This window comes from Thamnophis sirtalis, unplaced genomic scaffold (genome assembly GCF_051295495.1).
Source record: "Thamnophis sirtalis isolate CommonGarterSnake01/CBP01778 unplaced genomic scaffold, rThaSir2_p1.2 scaffold_6, whole genome shotgun sequence".
Classification (NCBI taxonomy): Eukaryota; Metazoa; Chordata; class Lepidosauria; order Squamata; family Natricidae; genus Thamnophis; species Thamnophis sirtalis.
The window spans coordinates 27,312,700-27,325,580 of NW_028261386.1; the positions used below are offsets into that span (position 1 = coordinate 27,312,700).

At 40.5% G+C, this 12,881-nt stretch overlaps 2 long non-coding RNA genes across 2 annotated transcripts; both read left to right on the plus strand.

The window, feature by feature from the left end:
- On the plus strand, nucleotides 1-2,869 carry LOC148044912 (uncharacterized). Its single transcript, XR_015697135.1, has 3 exons — nucleotides 1-129; nucleotides 481-602; nucleotides 2,695-2,869. It is a non-coding gene; the product is annotated as an uncharacterized LOC148044912 (long non-coding RNA).
- A 393-nt stretch (nucleotides 2,870-3,262) lies between these two features.
- Nucleotides 3,263-8,177, plus strand: LOC106546571 (uncharacterized). Its single transcript, XR_001313374.2, has 3 exons — nucleotides 3,263-3,417; nucleotides 6,915-7,036; nucleotides 8,001-8,177. It is a non-coding gene; the product is annotated as an uncharacterized LOC106546571 (long non-coding RNA).
- The last annotated feature ends 4,704 nt before the right edge of the window (nucleotides 8,178-12,881 follow it).

Below are 12,881 nucleotides of genomic sequence, written 5' to 3' on the forward strand. Positions count from 1 at the left end.
TGTGGAGTCCTCCTAACTCTCTTCAGTTCTGCTTTTTTGAACTAATTGGAGAGATTTCAGAGGCAACTTCAATCATGAGGTTTCTTTTGCTCACCTTTGCTTTGCTGCTTCTCTTCTATGTAGCTTCAGGTAAGAAGGGGCTGGGTAAACATGGGGGGAGGTGGGGAAATAAAAGCAGAATGGGAAAAGGAGAAAGCATGAAAGAAATTCATTTTTAAAAAATTATTCCCACTTTTGAGGGTAATTCACAATTTGAAAAATATGCGGCTGACTTCATAGCATTTAGATGCAACTCCAAAGAACAGATGGACAGCTTTAGATAAGCGTCATTTGCAAGAGCTAAACAGCTATGAAGTATGCTGGCTAAATGAAGTCAATAAAATGAACTTTTTTCTCTTCTTTCACTGATTTATTGAAGGTGAAATATATCATTGTGTTTTGATGACAACTGCTCACTCAAATAATTTTTCATAAATACAGGAAAAATAATGAATTGTAAGAGTGATGGTGGTTTCTGTCAGACTGGTCTTTTCAAGGAATGTGAGTATGGAAGTCTCCCATACAACTGTGGTATTAATGCCATCTGCTGCAAGCGTGGACCGGTGAGATCCATTTCTTTCTTAGTTATGAGATAAGAAATATATGGGCATAGCATCTCTCTGCTGCAAAACTCTACATAAGCATTAGATGTTTGCAAGACAGTAAGAGTTTTCACAATTTTCTTTCACTTATTCATCATCTGGATCTTTAGAACTCAGATCTGGTAAACTCAGTCGAGAAGCCCCATCTGCAGTATAAGAAAAAGGAATCTGACTTGTTTTCTTTAAACGTGTCCATTTTCTTATTAAATATGTCCTTACCCAAACCATGAAAACTTTTTCAGATGACCCTAATATGGTGGCAAATGAAATGAGGCAGATAGCAGTAGAATAAAGGCTTTACATTCATTAATCTTTCAATATTTTGGAATAACCATTTTGGACCGACTTATCATTAAAGCACACATTAGAAGTGAGGATTAGTACCATTCCATATTTATCAAGCCAGTTTTTCTATAAACACCTGCATAAATCTATTGTTATGGTTATATAAGCTGCATGTGAGCTGTTCCCATAAAATCTTCCCCCTTTCCCTTAATTTTTGCTTATTTATTCTTACAATTGCATTGTATCAGGAAGCACTGAAGCCACAGCTTTAAGATATACACTTACTGATGATCCTCAAGAATCAGACACTATCAATAGGTAGTATACCACATGACAAAGAGCATTAAGATTTGAATAATTTTCTCTAGGCTGATCAAGTAGTAAACTGAGCAGCTATGGATTTCCTCTGAGGAAGTCATCAAGATCATATAGCTGCCTTCTTTCCTTCCAACCTTGGGAATCAGATCAAATTGAGAATTTAAGAATGAATAAATAACAAATCTATTTGGGATGATCGAGAACATACTGTCATATTGCATTACTGTCTGGTTTGGAAGCATTACTGCTTCAGACTGCAAGGGGGTGCAAAGAGTGGTGAGGACGGCAGAAAAGGTTATTGGCATGCCACTCCCTTCTATCCAGAACATAACATATAAGTGATGCTTGAACAGGGTCCTCAGGATTGTCTGCGATGCTACACATTCACGACTTGTTTTCCTTGTTGCCTTCTGGTATCCGAAGCAGAACATCCAGATTCAGACACTGTTTTTTTCCCATACAGTATCAACACATTCAGGATGGATAGTGATTAAAATTTATATGTATTTATATCTTAGGGTGTAAGTATATACATGTGTATGTATATAGCATGTGAAATTCTCTAAAGTCTGCTACTGGCGTGCATTCGTGCTTCGCATACACACACACTGCAATTGCTAAAAGACTTTTTTGAGTCTGCAAAGGTAAGTAGAAGAGTGAGGGAGGGGGAACAGCTGTGTTGTGTGATTTAGATTCGCTATATAAATTGTGTGGCACAGCTGATTGACAGAACTTTTTTTTTACTTTTTAAAGCATTTTTAAAATATTGGTTTGAATATAAATCACATGACACAGCCAATTGTCACATAGCTGATCATCACAACTACTGGTTGGCCTGAACCAGTAGCATTTTTTACTACTAGTTTGGGTGAACCAGCCTGAACCGGTAGCATTTCACCCCTGATCTATATGTGTATTATGTATCTGTACACTTTTGAAAACAGGCAACAGATTTTCACTTTTAATGTATGCCAGAATGCCTATAGAATAAAATGACAATAAAGATATCTTAAATCTGTGAACACTTAGAAGGAAATACAACTATGATCAGAAACCAACAGGGGTTCATTAAAAACAGATCTTACCAAACACATCTTATTTCATTCAAAGTGACTAAATTAGTGTATCAGTGATTTTTTTTCAGCTCACATTTCACCTTCATTCAGCTGAAAGTGCTTCTGATCTGTGAAAACAAATTGGAGGTGAATGAGGTTTAGTTTAGACTATGCTTGTTAACTAGAATGTCTTGTTAACTGAAGAGTAATGGCATAGTTCGGGTCCACACTGTAAAAGTGGAGGAACTGAACAATAGAAAAAATAAGAATTAACTAACTAGATTCACCATCAAATCTTAAATTGTGCTCCCCCCCTACCTGTCTATACCTCTATCCATTATGTTGGACAAGACAAAGTCACATCAGTAATAAAATGTTCTGTTTCTTTTCTGCAGTGAAACCATCAATGACAAGAACTTGTGAAACCCTGAGAGGTTGTTCCCTAACAAGAACCTTGCCTCTCTAGTGTGAAATATTCAGCAATTGTGATATTATTGGAAGATGTTGCAAACTGTAACATAACAACAAGCAGTGAAACAACATTGTAATTAAACAATTTAATAAATTTGGATCAAATATTTGAATTTTGTATTGCCTTTTAAAAGCGCCAAACCTTAGTCCTTTTCCTATTGTTTCACTAGCCAATTTCATGATGATGAAGATGCAATATTTCCTTTTCTTTGTGGGCCACGTACTGCCCTCCAATATTCTGACACTTTTGCACCTCTGAGCTGCTCATCAGCCCTGTTAACAGCAGGAAGTACTGCAATTGGCAATTGAGCAAAACTACAAACGTCACCTAGGACAAGAAGTATCCAGTGAACACAACGGGGAGCCTTGAGGTTTGATAAGGGAGGGGAGGAAGAGTTTTAAAGGAGTGTAACAGGAAATACACGTTTGCAATGTTTGCCACCTCAATGATCTATACTACATTTCCACATTCTTATGACACCATAACGTTATAAATAGACAGACCTGGTGTGTTTTTTGTTGACTCTCCCTAACTCTTCTTCAGTTCTGCTTCTTGGAACTAGCTGGAGAGATTTCAGAGGCAACTTCAGTCATGAGGTTTCTTTTCCTCACCTTTGCTTTGCTGCTTCTCTTCTATGTTTCTTCAGGTAAGAAGGGGCCAAGTAAACCTGGGAGAATAGAAGCAGAAGGGGAGAAAAAGAAAGTCTGATAGAAATTGTTTTTTTTAAAAAAAACATTCCCACTTTTTCAAGGAAATCCATGATTTGAATCATAAACAGCTCATTTCATAAGATTCAGAGATGAATTTGAAGGACAAATGGACAGCCCTGGAATTTAGAGAAGTGGCTTAATCAGACCAGCTGTCCTTCTTCATCATTGTTCTGCTAATAGACATTCCCAGTTACTAGGGTCCAGGTGACAAAGGAATTAACATAATAGTACATTTATCATGTGGAATTGGACTTGTGCAACACATTACACCATGGTAAAATTGTATATAGTTGGTTGTCTTGCATAATGTCTTGTATAAAGTTGACCTTAATTCTTTATGGTGTCTTTGAGTTAATGTTGATTTCTGATGACTGTGTGAACAAGTCCATGGAGTTTTCTTGGCAAGAATTTGGAAGTGTTTGGTTATTGCCTCTTTCCTAGGGCTGAGACAAAGTGATTGGCCCAAAGTCAGCCAGATGGCTTTCTGCCTAAGCCAGGACTAGAACTCAGAGTCACTCACTTTCTTGCATGATATCTTAATCACCACACCAAACTGGCTCTCAATGATCTATCTGCTAACCTTATTTATTTAGTTGCAGGATGTTAAGTGAATACAACCATTATTCTTTTTTAAGCGGATGGATAGTGGTGGTGGGAGGGGACCATTCCCAGATAAACTCAAAATAGTAAGAACAACCATGTGACCAAAAGCCTATCTCTCTTTTATGGGAGTTGTCCATGCCACCAAGCTCTCCTATCCCCCAAAGGTGTTTGTTTTCCTGAGCTTATTGTGAAGTGTGTTGTATAAAACAAACTGCATGTTGGTCCAGGGCAGCTGATTTTTCTTGTTATAGGTTCACAACAAGATCTGGGTCTAAAGAGAGTTGCCTAATTCTTCCTAGGAACATTGACACATCTCCCTTGCCCCTTCTCTCTTCCTCTTTCTCTTCCCTTCCTGTTCTCTTTCATGCCGCCCTTTATCAGTATCCTTAAGTCCCCAATATTAGGGCTGGGCAGTTGGTGCCGTTTCTGCTTGGAGTTCCCCTTCATTTTCAGTATCTGAAGAAAAATTGCTGTTTATTCGTTAGATTTTCCTACTGCTGCAATTGCTATTGGCTTCTTTTCCATTGCTTAGCAGCGAATCTTACACATTTCCAGCAGGAAATATGACATTATCCCCAAGTTTTTCAAGTGTTTTCAGAAATGTCAGGGTCAGTATTCCATTTGTCCCAAGAAGTGGAGTCTCCAAACAATGTGGTAACAAAATTTTCTGTTCTACTTATGGTCACCCTTATGACATACCTTTGTCTCTGTAGTTCTACAAAGTCACAAGACCATTGCTATCTCCAAACCTGTAGGTTGAGGACTGGCTATCTGTGAACTTCATTAGTTACTTTGCATGATGCTTATTTTAATTGCTTCCTTTTCTATGTACATTGCAATGTTGCATGTTCCCTCACAGGACGGAGCTTGTGGTAAGAATTCTGATAAAAGCAGGAAGATCCTACAATTTCTCACTGGACTAAACTCAGCACAAGAACCTTTTTTTCCCAGTGAAGCAAGACTCCTGTGAATTCAACCCCTCTTATTATACATGTATACATAGAATTTCAAATATGTTATTCTATCCCATTTAGCAACCATTTTTAAGATAATGGAAAAATACCTTTGTAATCAATCATCACATTCATGACCTTCTCAGGTCTGCTTGACCTAATGACCAAATTTCTGGTCCCAATTTTAATTGCTAAATAGGACCACATATAGTTTATATACCCTCCATCAAATTTGTGTGAAACTTTAGCATGGCAGCCCCGTGATGGATTTAGACTGGGGAGAGATAAAAAGATAACTTTGGTCAGTGATTCACAAACATAAAGCTGCCGCTGTCAAGTGGGAGAAAGGGTGCTTTGAGGAGCTAGTGATTGAGTACTTCTTGAATCCCTAAAATCTCTTCAAGTCACATCATAAAAGGACTCAGGGCCTGGCATTCTCTGCTACTAATTCATCAAGCTGTTGATTTGAGATGACTTCAGAGACCACCTGACCCAACCCCTCTGCAATGCCTCAAAACCAATGAAATCAGACAGAAGTTCTTTTTGGACATCTTTAGAAAGAAATAGATAAAACAATGCTAGACTTTCAGCATTCCAACTGGCAACCAGTGGTTGCCCCCTAACACCACTGAATTGCATTGCCAGGTTTTGCTGTTTCAACAGAGCAAGGAAGATATGTAAGGATGATTCATACCCTGGCCAGTGTCTCTTTTCACTTTCACCATCAGGCAGAAGACTCTGAAGTATAGTCAGGTGGACAAACAGGTTTAAAAACACCTTCTATTCATGGATTGTCAGACTCCTGAACACAATCACAATCACTCCATTTACGTATGGAAACATATGATTAGTTTTCCCCAATTACTTGTATTATTCTCTATACTATTTATGTTGTCTTGTATTTTTGTTATTGATTGCACCAGCTGAGGCTAAACCAATTTCGTTGTATACACAATGTACAATGAAAATAAAGACTATTATTAAATTTGGTTAATCTTTGGTGAGATTCACAGCCTTTGGGGCTAGTTGGTAGCTGAACAGGTAACAAGGTAAGGTTTGGGGATATAAGCTGTTCCAAGTAAGGTTGTTGTTGTTGTTGTTGTTATTATCACAACAACAGATTTGTATCACAGCAGCCAGTTGTTTCGCCAGATTTGGCATTGGTTACTAGTCGGGCCCCACCCAGGGGCCTAGGACGTTGTAACGTATTTTCGTAATATGCATGCAGATCCAAGCAGTGCAGCTTTTTGCATTTGACTGATGGTGATTTTATCAATTTTTAACTGTTTTAAATGTAATTCCAGTGCTTTTGGAATAGCACCCAGTGTGCCAATTACCACTGGAATTACCACTGCTGGTTTGTGCCAAGTTTGTTCACTGTCCACTTTATCTTTTATTTTTTCCAGAAATTGGCCATGCAGTGCTTTGTTCTGCCAACTCTCCATTCTTGATTTTATCACATCTTTTCTGTATTCTTGTTTTGTCTGTTGGGCCTTCAGTAGATTTTTGTTCTTTACTTCGATTAATAGATGTTCTTGACTTTCTTTTAAATAATCAGCCAGTGCATGTTTTTCTTCTTCAACTGTTTGCTTCACTTGTAATAATACTCTGCCACCTGATTTTCGGGGCAGGTACAGTCTATCAGTATCACCACATGGATGAAGTACTTAAGTGGATGAAGATGAGATTTTATTGCTATCCCTCAATATCCTTTGACAAGCCATTCTTTTCTGGGTTTCACTAGTTCCCACATGCAAGATTGGGAATATTGTAGTAGCATCCATGGGACAGACAAGAGGAGTACATGAAGAAAATCTATAATGATTGTGTTTTGATGACAACTGCTCATTCAAATAATATTTTTTTCATAAATGTAGGGCAACCTGAAGCCTGTAAGGAGAATGGTGGCTTCTGCCAGATTGGCCTCCAGAAAGAATGTGTATATGGAAGTCTCCCATACAACTGTGGCATTAATGCCAAATGCTGCAAGCGTTCATGGGTGAGATCTATTTCTTTCTTAGTTGGGAGATGAGAAATATGTGGGCATAGCATTTTTCTGCTGCAAAACTCTGCATAAGCAATAGTTGCTTCCAAGATCATAAACATTTTCTCTATTTGCTATCAGCTATTTGTCACCTGGAGTTTTATAGCTCATATCTGGGAAGCCTAATTGAGAAGCTCCATTAATGATTTAAGAGAACGGAATATGACTTCTTTATTATCAAGCTTCATATATGCTTACCTGAACTATGATAAGCTTTTCAGAGGTTCCATTTTTAATTTATATTTATTGAGGACCTTACATAAAGTAAAAGACAAATCCAGAGAAAAAGAAGAGAAGAAAAAAAGGAAGTGCAAGAAAAAATCGAAAGAAAAAAGTGCTAGTTATGAAAATAGAATGACTTCCGACTTTCTTGTCAACAATTATTAAACGACATCATTTTGAGCTTTTTCAACACTTTTACCAACTCACATTTCACCTTCACTCAGTTGAAAGTACCAAGCTCCTGAAAGTGCTTCTGATGTGCAGTTTGTGAAAACAAATTGGAGGTGAATGAGTCCTGGTAGAATAGGTTTGTTAACTAAAGGATAATTGCATAGCTGGGGGTCCACATTATAAATGCTTTGAGCTAAAGGTCCATTTCCTCAATTTCCAAATTTCTTACAAATATGTTTTGCCTGTAGGCTTCACTGAAATATGTAGATAACTGTTGCTGGGTACTGGATGCTGCTCTAGTTCATTTTTTTTTCTTGATCAAGACAAATTCAAACTGAAACTCAATGTGAACAGGCATAGATGGTTACATTTTAGCAAATGGACAATAGAAACAATAAGAAATTAACTGATTAGATTCACCATAAAATCTGAAATTGTGCTCCCTCCCCTTGTCTATACCTCTATCCATTGTTTTGAACAGGACAATGTCACATCAATAATAAAATCTTCTGTTTCTTTTCTGTAGTGAAACCACCAATGACAAGGTCCTGTGAAGCCCTGGGAGTTTATTGCCATGCTGTCTAACAAGAACTTTGCAATATTCAGCCAATTATGGCATTAATGGAAAATGTTGCAAACATTTATGTAACATTAAGAAGTGAAACAACAGTGTAATTAAACAATTTAATGAATTTGGATCAAATATTTTGAATTGTATTTTGAAAGCGTCTATTGCAAATGCTGATTTGAGTCTGATTAATGTGTTCCTATAAAGTAATGAGCATCCACAAACCTTCCTCTGTCTATGTGCTGAGGAGATGATCTTCATCCCATCTCCACTCCAATTTGTCTTTATGTAACCTGGTGTTTTCCTTATTAAATAGTCAACGAGTCATTGCATTCTTGCTATGGGATTAATCTTGACCACCTTCACAACCATTAAGTTATGTACCTCTTGCCAGTAAAAGATGAATCTTCCCTTCCTCTCTCCCCCATTTCTTGGGTACTACCTTGAAGGGCTCTTCTGCTTCAGGTTGTGGGAGAATCTGGACCTTTCAAATGAGACTTTCCCCCTATATCTGCCATGTCTTCAAGCTAAGAGAACCAGATCAGCCAGAAGAGCGGTGGATGTGCAGTGGGCGTGCCTGAGGGCTGCAGGATGAAACAGGAGGGACACAGCTTGTGTTCTCTCTCTATGTGTGCTTTACTGGAGCAACTCTCCCAATAGCCAACATTTTTTTTTCTGACTGGTGAGGTGAGACAATTCCCTCCCGCTTTCCCCACCAATAGGAAGAATATCAGAGTACCATCAGCCAAATGTATTACATATGATACAAGTTGAAGTTCCTCTAATTTCAATTATTTGTTACAGACATGGAGTTTTGTTACTGACTTCCAGTGACATGCGGTGAGGGTTACCATTGGTGAGGCAAGACCGCAGTAGCAGCGAGAAGCAACGTCCCCGCCGCTGTGTCCGACAGGCCTCTCGTGTTTATGGCAGACATAAACGCGAGATGCCTGTCGGACACAGCGGTGGGGGTGTTGCTTATCGCCACCATCGCGCTCTACCGCCTTGCCCCCCCGCCTCCTCCAATGAACAATCCTGCTGCCCGCCAGCCCACCCCCCCTGCCTGATTTGCTTCCTGCCTGTACTCACCGCTCTTCTCCTCCTCCTCGTCCTCCCCGCTTGGTGCTGGACTGGCTGCAGGCCAGGGCAGCAGGATTGTCGGAGGAGGCGGGGGGGGCAAGGTGGTGGAGTGCGACAGTGGCAAGAAGCATCTCAGATGGAGCCGGGACACCCGGAAGGCAAGCCGGCACTTCAGCATGCCTTTAAGTGCCAGCTTGCCTTCCGGGTGTCCTGGCTCCATCTGAGATGCTTCTCGCCGCTGTCGCACTCCACCGCCTTGCCCCCTGCCTCCTCCGACAAACAATCCTGCTGCCCCAGCCTGCAGCCAGCCAGCCAGCCCACCCACCCCCTGCCTGACCTGCTCCCTGCCTTGACTCACCGCTCCTCCTCCCCGCTCCTCCTCCCCGCTCCTCCTCCCCACCCACCCAGCCCATTCCTCCCCCCCGCCACCACTGTGTCCAACAGGCCAGGCGTCTCGTGTTTATGGTGGACATAAACACGAGACGCCTGGCTTGTTGGGACACAGCGGTGAGAACGTCCCTGCCGCTTCCGCGCTCCGCCGCCTTGCCCCCCGCCTCCTCCGACCCCACCGGACTGCTGTGAAAAACACACACACACACACACACTCCACAATATAAAATTACATATTTAATTACAAAAAATTTGAACCCCCCTCTCCCTCCGTCCGATCCACATACCTTTTCCAGCTGTGGAAACTCTCTCAACTCTCCTCTTGTCCACCCAACGTAAGCGTGCTCAACATAAGCGTGCTCATAAGGCATGATTCGCTGCTCCCTGATCAGGAGGCGGGAGAATAAGTGCCTCCTTTGCATATGGAATTTTTTGCTTTTTAACTCTTTCTTAACTTTTAAAAGGCGAAAAATTCCTTATGCAAAGGAGGCCCCAAGTTCTCTGGCCTCCTCCTAGTTAATACTGAGAGCAGACACCAAGCCACTGTGACTTGAAATCTGGTAGCAACTACCCTGGCTTTAATTATTTAAAAAAATATTTAAAATTCTTTCCTTTCCCTGAGGAGACTGGTGAGACCCCGCCTCCCTGCTGACTTCTAAGTTGCTTAGTTTGCCTGGCAAATTCCCACCAGTTTGTATCATATCTTTATTACTTTAATTATTTCAAACTCCACTCAATCTTCTGAGCTGTAAGAATCTGCAAACTATGGAAGTCCAGCATCTGATTTAAATGAATTTAAAGGGGTGATTCATCCACTAAAATATAATAAATAAATACATTTGTGTCTCTTCTTATATTATTATTCCTGTATATGAGATGGTTCACAAAACATTTTGAGAGGCTATTCTGAGAACATATACAGTATATAAGCATTTGAAGGAGAAGGGCAAGAGGAGGAAAGTGACAAAGTATTGATTGAATGTTGTATAAGGATGAAGGTTGCCTCCTGAATTTATGACAGAAGTTTAAACTTGAATAATACCAAAAAGAAATAAAAATAATAAAAAATATAAACAGTAGAAAAGTTAAGGAATACCTTCGATGGACCTCTTAGGAGTTTATTGACTGTCAAACTATATACAATATAAATAGGAAACTAGTATATTAAAATCTTAGCAATTACTAAAACCTCATTTCTTGTGATGTTGCCCATCTCATGATACTAATAATTATTTTCTGGATTTAAATTAAAAAGCTTTTCCGCGAAAAGAGATTACAGCTGAGGGATGTTTCTCATTTCTTCCTAGTATCTACATACACATGCATATTTCAATCTATACTGCCAAATGATTGTACGCTAGGAAAGATTTCTAAGGAAAAAATTGATGGTGGTAGTGTTGACTGAAGAGATCGTCTCCAGGAGGGTGGGAAACTGCAGAGCGAAGTTTAGATTAAGTGTTGCTGAAGACTAATAGAAAACCATAAACATCATCACAGAATAACACCTACATATAATACAACAATGGAATTCCAGTGCCTGGATTATGCTAGATGACTGGATTAGACTGGGACTGCAGAGCCACCTCTGTATCCAGAGTCTCTTCTTTGAACATGAAAACCTATATAGAGTTGCCTTAAACCCACAGTGTTCTCTGAGTCTTATGTCTTATAACTGCCTAAGCAACCACAGACATTTGCATTAAAACAAGTATTTGTATTCAATGGGAATGATGTCTGAGTAGATACTGTAAGAATGCAGTGGATGGCTGTTGCACTCTGAGCTTCCTTGTAAAGAAAAATGTTGATCTTCCTGAAGGCAAGAAGGAAGTTCCTCTTTATTAAGGTACTTAGTATGTGACAAAATCTTCTTATTTTTTTTTAAATCTAGTGATAAAATATGTTCAATATTTTCAACATTTAGCACTCTATTAATAATTTATAATCATATTTACCCAAGAACTTTGTTCACCCTAGTATTAACATCAAACTAATAAAGGACTAACAATGGACGTGTCCATTGCGCAAACAGTGAATTTCCTTCGCATTTATTATATCTCTAGCATGTAGAAAGGGACCACCAAGCAGCATTCAAAAATATCTGTCCTAACAATATGATCAGATAGACTTTAGAATCAAATGCTGAGGGAGGTGGGGCAAAACCCATTTAAGAAAAACAAAAACAATTTCCTCTAAGTTCTAAAAAATAACAACCCCTCCCCCCCGTAATGGCTAATTTGAGGCATTTTTCTTTTTTTGAAACAGTAAGCATTATAAAAATATGCTGTTAAACATACAGCTGGGGTCACAATATCACAAAACTGTAGAACTCAGGGAGATCCTGTAGGCCAATGCAGCCGCACGAGCGATTGTGGGTGCACCTCGGTACACCCATGTTACGCCTATCCTCCGCGAGCTGCACTGGTTACCGATTGGTCTCCGGATATGCTTCAAGGTGCTAGTCGTCACTTATAAAGCCCTTCATGGTATTGGACCTGGGTACTTGAGAGACCGCTTGCTGCCAATTACCTCCCAAAGACCCATTAGATCACAAAGATTAGGCCTCCTCCGGGTTCCGTCTACTAGCCAATGTCATCTGGCCACTACCCGGGGGAGGGCTTTCTCTGTGGCGGCTCTGGCCCTTTGGAACGAGCTCCCAGCAGATATTCGGACCCTCACCTCTCTCCAGGCCTTCCGAAAAGCTGTTAAAACCTGGCTGTGTCGGCAGGCCTGGGGTCGATGAGTTCCCTTCCCCTCTTGAATCGTGTGGCTGTTGGTTGTTTTAAATGCCCTGCACTTTTTGTTGTAGTTCTGTGTTTCCCTTCCCCTCCTTGGGTTTGTGCGCCGCCCTGAGTCCCGCTCGGAATAGGGCGGCATATAAATAAAATGAACCTTGAACTTCGAACCTCGAACCTCATTGATTACTTAGCTCCAGGGGTGAGATTCAGCCGGTTCATACCAGTTTGGGTGAACTAGATGTTAATTTTAATCCATTTCGAAGAACTAGTAGTTACAAGAACTGGCTGACCCCACCCACCCTGCCCTGCCCCTCCCAGGAGTCTCCACACAACCAGTTCATCATGCCAGATAAGTGCAGGGCCCATGTGGAGGCTCTGGGAGAGCGAAAAAAAGGCCTACCAGACATACCAGAAGTCCAGAAACTGGGGCATTTCTGGCCTCCAGAGTGCATCCAAAGCCTGGGGGAGGCTGTTTTCGCCCTCCTGGAGACTTGAGAAAAGCTTCCGGAGCCTGCAGAGGGTGAAATCACCTTCCTCCGCCATGGTGCAGGAAGCTGACTAGGCCACACCCCCACGGCTATGCCCGCCCAACAACCTGGTAGAGAATTGGTTACTAACATTTTTCAATCCCACA